At 39.7% G+C, this 10,989-nt stretch overlaps 1 long non-coding RNA gene across 1 annotated transcript in view; it reads right to left on the bottom strand.

Moving 5' to 3' along the window:
• Positions 1-368: 368 nt before the first annotated feature.
• Positions 369-10,989, bottom strand: part of LOC118220159 — a 56,858-nt gene continuing 46,237 nt past the window's right edge. The window contains exon 3 of the long non-coding RNA XR_004763921.1: positions 369-475. This is a non-coding gene — a long non-coding RNA (uncharacterized LOC118220159). The remainder of the gene's footprint in view (positions 476-10,989) is intronic.

The following is a 10,989-nucleotide window of genomic DNA, read 5'->3' as shown; positions in this document are numbered from 1 at the left end:
CTAAATTGATAAGCAGCCGTACATCAGTTTGAAATGAACTGGCTTGTTCGGCAGGGCCCGGAGACGGCAGAACTCAATCAGTGCTGGGTCACATGGTTCAAAGCGGCAATTCAGCGCCGCCAGGGCGTTGAAAAATGTGAGGTGACAGTTCATTTTGCTGGTGACAGTTTGTCGGTCTCGCTCGCTGGCTCCCCAGTCAATTCCGCCGGCACGATGAACGTTGAGCGTCAGTGGAGATCCCCCCCCCCCCCCCCACACACACACTTTGTATTCCAATCAGCGGGACAAGGGGAGACAGCGATGTGCCGGATCAGAGACAGGGAGCCAAAGTAGTCTGTGCTCCCACCCTCCCGCCCTACTTCTTTTAAAGCACCTCTCCATGATAATTAATACCCCTGTCTATTGTCGCAGCACTCTTCTTCTTCCCCAGGGTCCGCGCCCAGCATCTGGATTCCCAGCTCATAGCACAGGCCACCTGCGCCAGGAGAGATGTACCAGGAAAAAAAACAAAGTTCAGAGCATTTTTATGGCAGCCGTGAAGGACATTGTACAAAAGTGACGTAAAAGTCAGATCCATGTAATAGCAAACGGATTTGTCCCTCGACTGGGAGAGTTTCTGGATATGATTGGAGGATGATAACCATGGTGATATCGATGAGCCCCCAACACCACCCCAACAACCACCCCCCGTAGCTGCGGGCAGAGCACCAAGACAGCATCCCTCCCAGGGCGAATTGCTTCCCATTTCACAAATAAGATCAAAATGGCTATTGTCCTTGTGGATCCTTCATTACCAGCATACACAGGTTTCGAGAGTCAATGCCAGCCGGTGCAATCAGTGGAGAACTCCAGCTTACTCTCAACCAATAGCGGCCCAAGAGAGACAGCCAATCCAAATGTAACACCACCCACCTACTCCCCTCCATACCTTCTTACTGTTAATACATGATGGTACATTAAGGCATGTATTTTAATTTAGTGGTGGATCAATCAAAATATTTTTTCGAGACTTAGTGCTTTCTTCGATCTCGGCCATAGTTGTGGACCCTACTTAAATCATACAGGGTACATGACATGACATATTTGATGAGAAAGAGGGGATGTAGGTAATTGCAGTACCACCATCCCCCCACTACAGTCCCCCCCCCCCCTCACCCCAGCTGCAATAATAAATTGTAAATGGTGGCAGTTCAGTGTTACATGAGGCCCCCGTGGAGTCTAATAGCACTTGATAAGCCAGCAACCAGCTCCGCAGTCTTCACTCTGATTGTTTGTCCTATTCGGGATATGACATTATATTGCATAACCCCATGCAATTTGCCAGCTGCCTGGGGTCGTGACCTGAATGGAATAGTTGCCACAGCAACCTTTGTTTTAAGGGGAACAATTCCAAACATTCTTTCTCTTTAATTCCCTCCACCTGTTTTACTTCCTCCCCTTTCCAGGAGGAGGTGGAATTAAATCACTTCATTAAAGATATTGTTTCTCCTCATTATCTCAAGGTTGGGAGTGCAGATACCCAAATGAGTGAGGTGAGTGAGTGCTTTTCATTCCAGTAGTTTTAACTCTGAGCTCTCTAATGCTTGTGCTTTGGGTGGTCACTGTGCCACTGTGCCTCCTTCATTGGCATTGCACTGTGCTGTCACATCCCGGCCATGCTGTTGGACGGGCAGGCAGACATGCTGTTCAATTATACCAGCAGAGAACACATACTCTCAGCCTGTGTGAAAGAGCAGAGCTGGAGACTGGATAGCTTGGATATATTAATAAATATTTCTTATAGTTGTGCTTAAATCAACTCTAAGCATTCTACAATCTCAGAACGATAATGATGTTCTATCTGTACTTTGTGTTGATCATATTTCTTCAACAAGTCAGCAAATGTTTGTGAACATATGCCTATTAATACTTAACTATCTTGAAACATAAGAAAATGTTTGAAGCTGTGCTTGCAGATGCTATACGAGCCATTCCCGTGTCATCTATGTTAGGACATTGGAATTAACAACTTGTTTCTCATGTCTTAGAGAAAATATGGACCATAGCCAAATATTTGCCCATGAACAAGCCCATGGCCTGGTTCATTGGCCCTGCGGTTACAGTCAGTGTCAATCTCAAGATGGGCCATAGCAACAGACACAGCTGATGAGTGAGGGACTAATGTTGTGGGCTGCAAACCTCAGATGTGCTTCTACATATCTTGGCATTTCACACTAATGGACTGAAATTGAGGCTTAGGACACAATTTCCATTGGTCCATTTGGAGAACAGAGAGAGTGTTGGAGCTGCCCGCCACTGTAATACCTTAGGTCTTCCTGGGATTGAATTTTCACAACTTTAATGCATAGGAGAAACTAATTGACAGGCAGCCACTTAAGTCTTAATTTTCTTTAAAATTGCTCTGTTAGAGGAAAAGAAAAAATGTGGGAGGGTAATTGTAATGAAACAAGTTCTACTGTGGGACTCTCAAAAGTGATTTCTGTTCCACATCCTCAAGGCAGCAGCTGTGATTATGCTGCATTTAAATGTGTGACAGTAATTGCCAGTGGTCCTGACTGTAACGCCAGCTGTGGCACCGCACAGCCACATGCGTGAGCCCATCCCAACCTCCTGCTGTCTGGGTTTGAGATATGAGTTCACGTGGCTTGGGCCTGGCTTTTTGCCCCTTCTTGCTGTCTCATTCTCTTTTTCTCTTTCTATTTCTCTCTATGCTGCCAAAGGGTACAGATTCAGAAGTTTAACAAATGCATTTGAAGAAAAAAAAGAATATTAAAAAAATGTCATTAATACTTTAATTAAATAATAATAATAATAATAATAATAATAACAATAATAATAATAATAATAATAATAATAATAATAATAATAATAATAATAAAATTTTCAAGGGACAATTTTTTTTTAGGCTGCAACTCCTCAGTGTGTATTGTTCTTACCTTCCCTGTGTATTTAGACTTTGGGTGTAGACCAATACCCAGGATCCCAAAAGATAAACTTTCCTCCTTTAATCTTTTAATATGTTAAGTATATGGCCACTTTACCTTTAGTCCAACCATTCACTCATCCTGTTCTCCTAGTGCCCATAAGCTGGTGCCTGAGAGTAAATAATAGATTAGTGCTTCAATGGAACAACCCAAACAGGAATTACAAACAGCTACATTGCAGGAGCAGGTTTTGGGTCAAAGGTTAAACTCCATTTGAGCCAGAGTTCACACCTAAGAGAGGGCTGTTAAGAGCATGCTTGAAAGCTGAAATACAATTTGCATTCACGGAGAAGTGCAGGCAAATGTAAGACATGTTTTTCTCTATAGCTCAGTCCGTCATGAACTTCATTATGAACTCATGAGAATCATCTATGAGCATCTTAAATCTTACCACACATTCTCGAATGACCTCCCAGCCTGGAGAGATTGTGAGTGTGTTTGTGTCTGTGTGTGTGAGGGAGGGGGCATAATCCACTAATCTGCATCTGATCAGAGTAACTTGGTACCCCTCCCCTTCAGAAAACACAAATGAAGACATGCTGTGATTATAAAGAGGCAGCACCAAAGAGTAGAAAGGAAGACCGAGGGGGTGAAATGCAGAGGGCTCTCTCGGGGAGATCAGAGGGGGAAAAGTGTAGTTGAGGCCTTGCAGGCTCCACTCACTGGATGGGGCCTTGTTTGATACCGAGCCTTTGTCACTCTGTTGTTGCAACGTAGGGCGGTGTAATCCTGGAAGATTACATAGGCCCAGTCTCTTTCATATGTGAGTGCACAGCAGGCAGTGGGTTCACAGGGGCACCACTAGAGGTACAGGTAAGACAGAGGTCAGAGGGTCAACTACCTTCTATGGCAGCATTCCCCAATATTTTTGCTTCTGTGGCACATTTTACAAATTCATAGAATTTCATGGCACACCACTCTCAAAAGCAAGCAACATACTGTCATTGATGTGATGAGTCAACAGTAGGCCTGAAGGGTCTTTTGGGGTTTCAATTAAAGTATATGCAATTATTTTGGCTTTTGTGAATGAGATTTATTCATTTAAGTTTTTTAATTCATTTGAACTTTTACATTCTTTTTGAAGTATTTTTCGCGAGGCACACCATACCACGCCTGATGACACATTAAAGTGTGGCACACCAGTTGGGAAACACTGCTCTATGAAATGTTCCTCAAAAAATTACAGAGGGTATTGTAAATCTTAACAAATCACTGAGTTTTAGTCACTTTACAGATAATTTGCAGAAGCTTTATGTTAGGTCTCCCTAACGTATGCTAAATGTTGGATAGCCAAAAACGGAACCCATGACAATAGTAAGCTTCACAAACTTATTACTCTGAAAATCAATGCCAGTACAATAATTAAAAATAATTTAATTCGAAAATGGAAGTTGTGGGTTTCTCCTGTTTGGTTGTTTAGTAATGAGAATACTTTGAGTGGGTTAGGCTCCCTTGCATTCACTCCTCTGTCCCACTCTGTGTAAATATTTAGTCCTTCTCGCATAGCCCCCACCCCCAGCAAATACACGCATGTACACAGGCATTGTTTCTTTGACTCCACAGCTATTCTGTTCTGCCTAGGTGTTGCTTTTCCTGTTTTGTTAAGCAGGTACAGTCCTTCACTTTGTATGTCCTGTATAAACATTCTATTGCCTATATGCCTTAATAAACACACCTGTGAAGCCTTTGAATTCCACTGGCTCTCTTCAGCCTCTGAACTTCTGTACACTTCTGTCAGAGCTTATCCCCTATTCTGCCCTGACTCCCTGTGAGTCCCTGTCTGTCCATTCCTGATCCAAACACCCCAGTAGTCGAACTAAAAGGAGTGACCCTCACCTAAGTCCCTGTGAGGGGAGCCTGTGGTGTTGTGACAACAAAACTGTGATCTTAACTTTACTCCTAGGCCCTGTGTGGGATTGTGCCTATGGATACTGATGGAAATCAGCCTCCAGTGGAGATTAAACACCAGAGAGAGGTCTGCTACTAACCTTATTGTAATGCAAACATTAACCATGTCATGATCCCCCATCACCCAAGATTCTAACTCTTTTCACATTCCTGTGGTCACTCTTCTCTTTCTCTCTCTAACGCATACTGCAATACATGCTCACGCACATGCACACCCATGTGCATTCATATTCAAACACATTTACTTGAAAAATGGTACCAGACTACCTCTCAATTCATTAGGAGCAGCTGCACTCCAGCAGTTTGATTGTTGAAAAAGGCTTTGTCAACAAAGTAGGATGCAGGATAGTGAGTAGATAGTAAAAAGTTGGATATGGGTTAGGGAGTAGATAGTGGAAAGTAGGATGCGGAATAGTGAGTAGATATAAGATATGGCATGTTTTCTTTTTTCTAGCCCCAAGACATGACTATTGTGGCAATGGCCAAGCTCACATCCATTTCTCACTCTGCATCATGTTTGATCCTTGCAGTTTACAAGCTGCAATGTATTGATGTTGGGGCCATTTCACTTCGCTTGACAACACGATGTGCACTAATACACCACAGTAATTTCCCACTTTACATTGACCATGTGATCTCTAGGTCATTTTTATTATGTATGCTTGGAATTGCTCTCACTGATTTTCTGTGGATGGGATGCCTTCCAGTAAATATATCACAGAGCTTTTCAGGTCATAGTGGTGCTATGATGTGGTCTGGGTTGTTGACTGAAGATCAGGACAAATAAAGCTTAAGAATTTCTTTGAGACCGTTGTTCTTTCTTTTGGGTGAACTTGTGAATTTGGATGGGTGTTACCTCTGAAAAGGGTTTCAATATCACTCGAGACCTGAATGACAGGGGGTACATTATCTGAAGTGTACAGCAACACAATATGTGTTTATAGACATTGCACTGATGGGCTGGTTCAAATTTTGTTATTTTACATCCATATCCCATGGTTCTCAGTCATTGTTTTACAACTGTCTGCAATTATGAGAAAAAACTCATGCAGATTAAGTTAGAATTCTTGGCTTCATGCAGAAAAGGTATTGAGTGTATGTTCCAGCTACAATGTGTTACATAATATAACATAACATAATATAATGACGAGAACAGGCCATTCAGCCCAACAATGCTCGCCGTTTTCCTAACTAAATTAGTGCTCTGATTACCTACAGACTAGATAGTATCTAACACTGTATCAAGCCTAGTCTTGAAAATCCCCAGAGTTTCTGCCTCTACTACATGACCTGACATGCTATTCCACACATTGACTACTCTCTGTGTGAAAAAATCTTCCTAATATCTGTATGATTCAATTCAATTCAATTTAATTCAATTTTATTTGTATAGCGCTTTTTACAGAGAACTGTCACAAAGACACTTTACAGAGTAGCAAGGCAAGAGACAGAGCAAAAAAGACCATGCAGGACAAACACCAGGCTTGAACCCCCAAATAGTAGGTACATGAGGTAAAAAAAACTCCCAGTGGGGAGATAACCCTCAGACGGTGGCAAGAAAAAACTCCCCAATGGGAAGAAATCTCGAGAGGAACCCGGCTATAGAGGGGGAGTCCATCCTCCACTGGCCAGCCTGGTATGGAATCTGCCTTTTGTTAATTTCCATTTATGTCCCCTTGTACTAACAGAACTCAACCTGAATAATCTCTTGTAGTTCACTTTGTTGATCCCTTTTATGAATTTAAAAGCCTCAATCAAATCACCCCGAGTCTCCTTTTACTAAGCTTAAAGAGGTTAAGCATCTTAAGTATTTCCTCATAGCTTTTATCTTTCATACCAGGAATCAATTTTGTTGCTCTTCTTCGAACTTTTTCCAGGGCCTCTATATCTTTCTTGTAGTATGGTCCCCAGAACTGCACACAATACTCCAAGTGTGGTCTAACAAATATATTGTGTAAGATAAGTATAACTTCCTTGGATTTGTACTCGATACTTTTGGCTATATATCTCAGCATCCTGTTGGCCTTTTTTACTACTACAGCACAGTGCCTAGAACCAGAAAGGCTTTTCGGCCCAATTATGGATTTTATTGAAATCTTCTTGGATTACTTTAGTAGCTTCTAAACTATTAGCTGGGCCTCCTAGTTTTGTATCATCTGCAAATTTGACTAGTATACTTTCTAAAATAGAGTATGGTTGTGGAACACCATTAGGAAGGATTTGATCAATGTGAAGAAAATGTGATCAAAGTGTGTCCAAAGCAACACTTAAAGCATCACCACATTCTGGAAAATATAAAAGAAAATATACAAGAACACTTGAGACAGAATCATATGTTTGTTTGCACTGGTCATTAAACAAGAAGCACCTGCTTTTATATCCATTTTCATGCTTTAGACAAAAAAGAGTAGAATTTCAAAAATGATAGTCTGGATTACTTCCATAAATGGTTTCATATTCCATGTTTATACTGAAGGTATAAGTAGGCTAACAATCATGTTCTCCACTTCTGTAAGTGCCTGCTAAATTATAGTAATGTTATGTAAAGTATGTTGTTTCAAAGTGTGCATACTTAATCATGCTTTAGAAATGGACAATTTCAGGTTTACTCCAAAAAGTTAAGAGCAGGGGTGTCCAATCTTATCCAAAAAGGGCCAGTGTTGGTGCAGGTTTTTGTTTTAACCTAGCTCTATGAAACATGATTTAAAAACTTAACTATTCATGGTCTTCAGTCAAGACCTTAATAGGTAGAATCAGGCGTCATAATGCTGATCTAAAATTTAAAAAATCACACCAGCACTTTTATGATAAGATTGGACACCCCTGCTCTAGAGCATGTGTCTTTGCAAATTTTTAAAGACTGGATTCATTTCTGTCACAGTCATATTATTGAAATGACACATTTCAAAATTCTATTCCTGAAAGGACTGAATGGTTATCTCAATTTCTTACCTTTTCCCACCATTTTCATCCATTTTCATCAATTAATTTAATTGTTCATTTTATTTCATTATAAATTTGGTAGAGATTTCTTAAATATTGAATTTTCATAGCAATAATCTGCCAAGGAACTAGAAGACCCAGGATTTTAAAAAAGAAAAAGCTCCCCCTTTAAATGTTTCTCTGACTAGGTCATTAGAATTTTCTCACCATGGTCAAAAGAGCCAGAGTCACAAGTAGCAATGATTGCCCCCTAGTGGCAGGTGTGCTGTACTCTATAGCAGAGACCTATGGCTCCACAGAAACACCTCAGCAAAACAAATGTGAGAAAATTGTGTGCTGTGCTTTCCCCTGATAGCTATTGGAAGTTGCAAGTGTAAACATTTAGAGAAATCAGACCAATTCAAACAATTTGCACAGGGTCAAATACAAGCATGCCTTCCTGTTTCACCTTCACCTAACTTACACACAGAGGAAAATATCTGAATAACATGAATTCCATGCAGTGACTTCAGCGTTATCAGCAATCAAGGCTTGATAGCATAAACACAGAGATGAAAATAATATACTGTGCAGAGACTTTTGGCTGTGCTGTCGGCAGGTGTGAGTCTGACTCAACCATTCCTCCCTGATGTCTGTTTACAGCATGAACAGTTGAGCTTCAATCACCCCTGAGCTCTTCTGCCCCCTTAAAATAAGGGTATGATATTGGCAGCATCCATTCACAGTGTCTCATCACAGCACGCCTGCCCCTCTCTTCTGTTTCATTCGGCTGAGGTGTAAATATGGCCTCTTAGCAGCAGCTGCGGGAGTCAAAGGCTATCAGTCTGCCTTCGTAGCAGACCTCACAGGCCACACACGCACACATATCACCATGGCAACCCCTCTTTATCAGCCTGGCCTTAATTGCATTCTCAAACCTTGGCAACAAAAAAGAGAAACATTTCAACGAGGAGTATGAACCTTGAAAAGAGAAGGATGACATCATCTGGAATTCCTGCTTAAATCTCAGTAGATAATTGCCCTCCATCTTGGAAGAGAAGAGAACAGCGTAGTGATGACATGCCCGAAACATTGAGGGTGATTCTTTTTTAGTATTTTGAGTCAATGAGGTTTCAGTTCAGTGAAAGGAAATAGAGATGGCATGTTCCAAGTGTAAATCAAACAGTCAGACAGACACATTTATTCTATATAATCCTGTGGGATGTGGGTTCCTCTGTTGGAGCACCTTTTAAAGACCTCCTTGACGTCTGTGAGCATGATTTTAATATTAACCAGTCAATACAAGGGCAATTTAATACGTTAACATTGGATTGACCCTGCACTTAAATGGGTTATGCAACTGATTGTTACCTCTGTTGCATAACCCTGACAAATCTCAAAAAGATATGATGATTCACCTATTCTTTTTAACTGATACAGGGCGGAAATTAACTAATTGCATTCAGGTATCCAATGGCACCAGAGCATGACCTCTTCCTTAAAATCATCTCACACAATTATGTCAAAGGTATGGTTTGGCTCAAATTGATTGATTGGAAATGATGCTGCATTAAATAAATAATGCAAATTTAAATAATCCTGGAGTTACATGTCCCTAATTTAGTTGTTATATAACAGTCAAAAATATATTGTGACCTGATAAATGTCAGTGGAAAGCACGATACATCACTTGCATCGTCTATGGATTGTATAAATAATATAGATGACCATGAAAATACCACACAGTATGCATAGCGACAAGCCAGACAATTGCAATTACAACATTTTATGAGTAATAACCTGTATTTCATAATGCATCCATAACTGCATGTAAATAATTCCGTGTCAGTTTACGATTTGATAAGCACACTGTTTTATCTGTCTGCAGCTGCAATAATGGTGGTTGAAACTGAATTGTGATAATCTTGTTGACATAAGGATATGCCCAGGGAAGTTAATCTGTGTTTAAGCGGTTGTTATCTACATGGGAGTTATTACTCTCTACAGATTTGCCACTACTTCACCTTTTGTGACCTGTTAGGCTACCTGAGATGTTTAAGCAGCCTGAAAAAATGAACTTCAACTTTTAACCAGTACAACATACACTATTTTATGTTTACATTGCTCAGTTTTTAAACTAGATTTTCTCAAATGGCATTTATTGAAATTGTTCGAGTCGTTACTAACTTAATGAGTTTAATTTACATGAAAGCTGATGAACTATGTGCACTGAATAATGCGCTAGTGAAGAGCTTGAGCTTGTGAAGCCATGCAGTAAGAATGTCTAGAAGCCATCCTACGTTACATATTTTATTTTATATGTATATATATATATATATATATATATATATATATACATATTTTATTTTATATGTATATATATATATATATATATATATATATATATATATACATATATGTATATACAAATATACAGTGCCTTCGGAATGTATTCAGACCCCTTCACTTTTTCCACATTTTGGTTACATTACACCGTTTTTCGAAAATTGATTAACTTCATTTTTATTCTCATCAATCTACACACAATACCCCATAATGACAAAGTGAAAACAAGTTCTTTAAATTTATTGAAAATGAAAAACTGAAATATCACATTTACGTAAGTATTCACACCCTGCTTTTCATGGGAATTTGTTTTGGGTTTCTGATGGTGTTGTGTGTTCTTTATTTATGCAGGAAAGCTGCAGTACAAAACAATAAACCATGATCATACTGTAAAATTTCAGATAAGGATAACCGTAATCCACCTGCGTTTCTTAAAGGGTTTGTTGCCATTTTTAGAACCAGGACCGCAGAGCTACTAATTGTGTGATAAATTGGGGGGCTCAAGCTCTCCCAAATTGTGTATGCACAGCTCACTCTCTGTTTGCTGTTAGCTTTGTTAGCCAAATAACATTGATATTGAACAACAGCTATGTAAATATTATGATCAATAAATAACACAAATGTCAGACCAATATCTGCTTTATAGAATGCAGTGTATACAACCCCAATTCAAAAAAGTTGGGACAGTTTGGAAAATGCTAATAAAACAAAAAGGAGTGATAATGTAAATTCTATTCACCCTGTACTATATTGAAAACACTACAACAGAACAGTATTTGATGTTTTACCATGTGAATTGAATTGTTTTTGAAAATATACACTCATTTCA

Source organism: Anguilla anguilla, chromosome 2, assembly GCF_013347855.1.
Source record: "Anguilla anguilla isolate fAngAng1 chromosome 2, fAngAng1.pri, whole genome shotgun sequence".
In the NCBI taxonomy this organism is placed as follows: domain Eukaryota; kingdom Metazoa; phylum Chordata; class Actinopteri; order Anguilliformes; family Anguillidae; genus Anguilla; species Anguilla anguilla.
The sequence above is the reverse complement of the archived record's forward strand: the minus strand, read 5'-3'. Positions and strand labels throughout refer to the sequence as shown.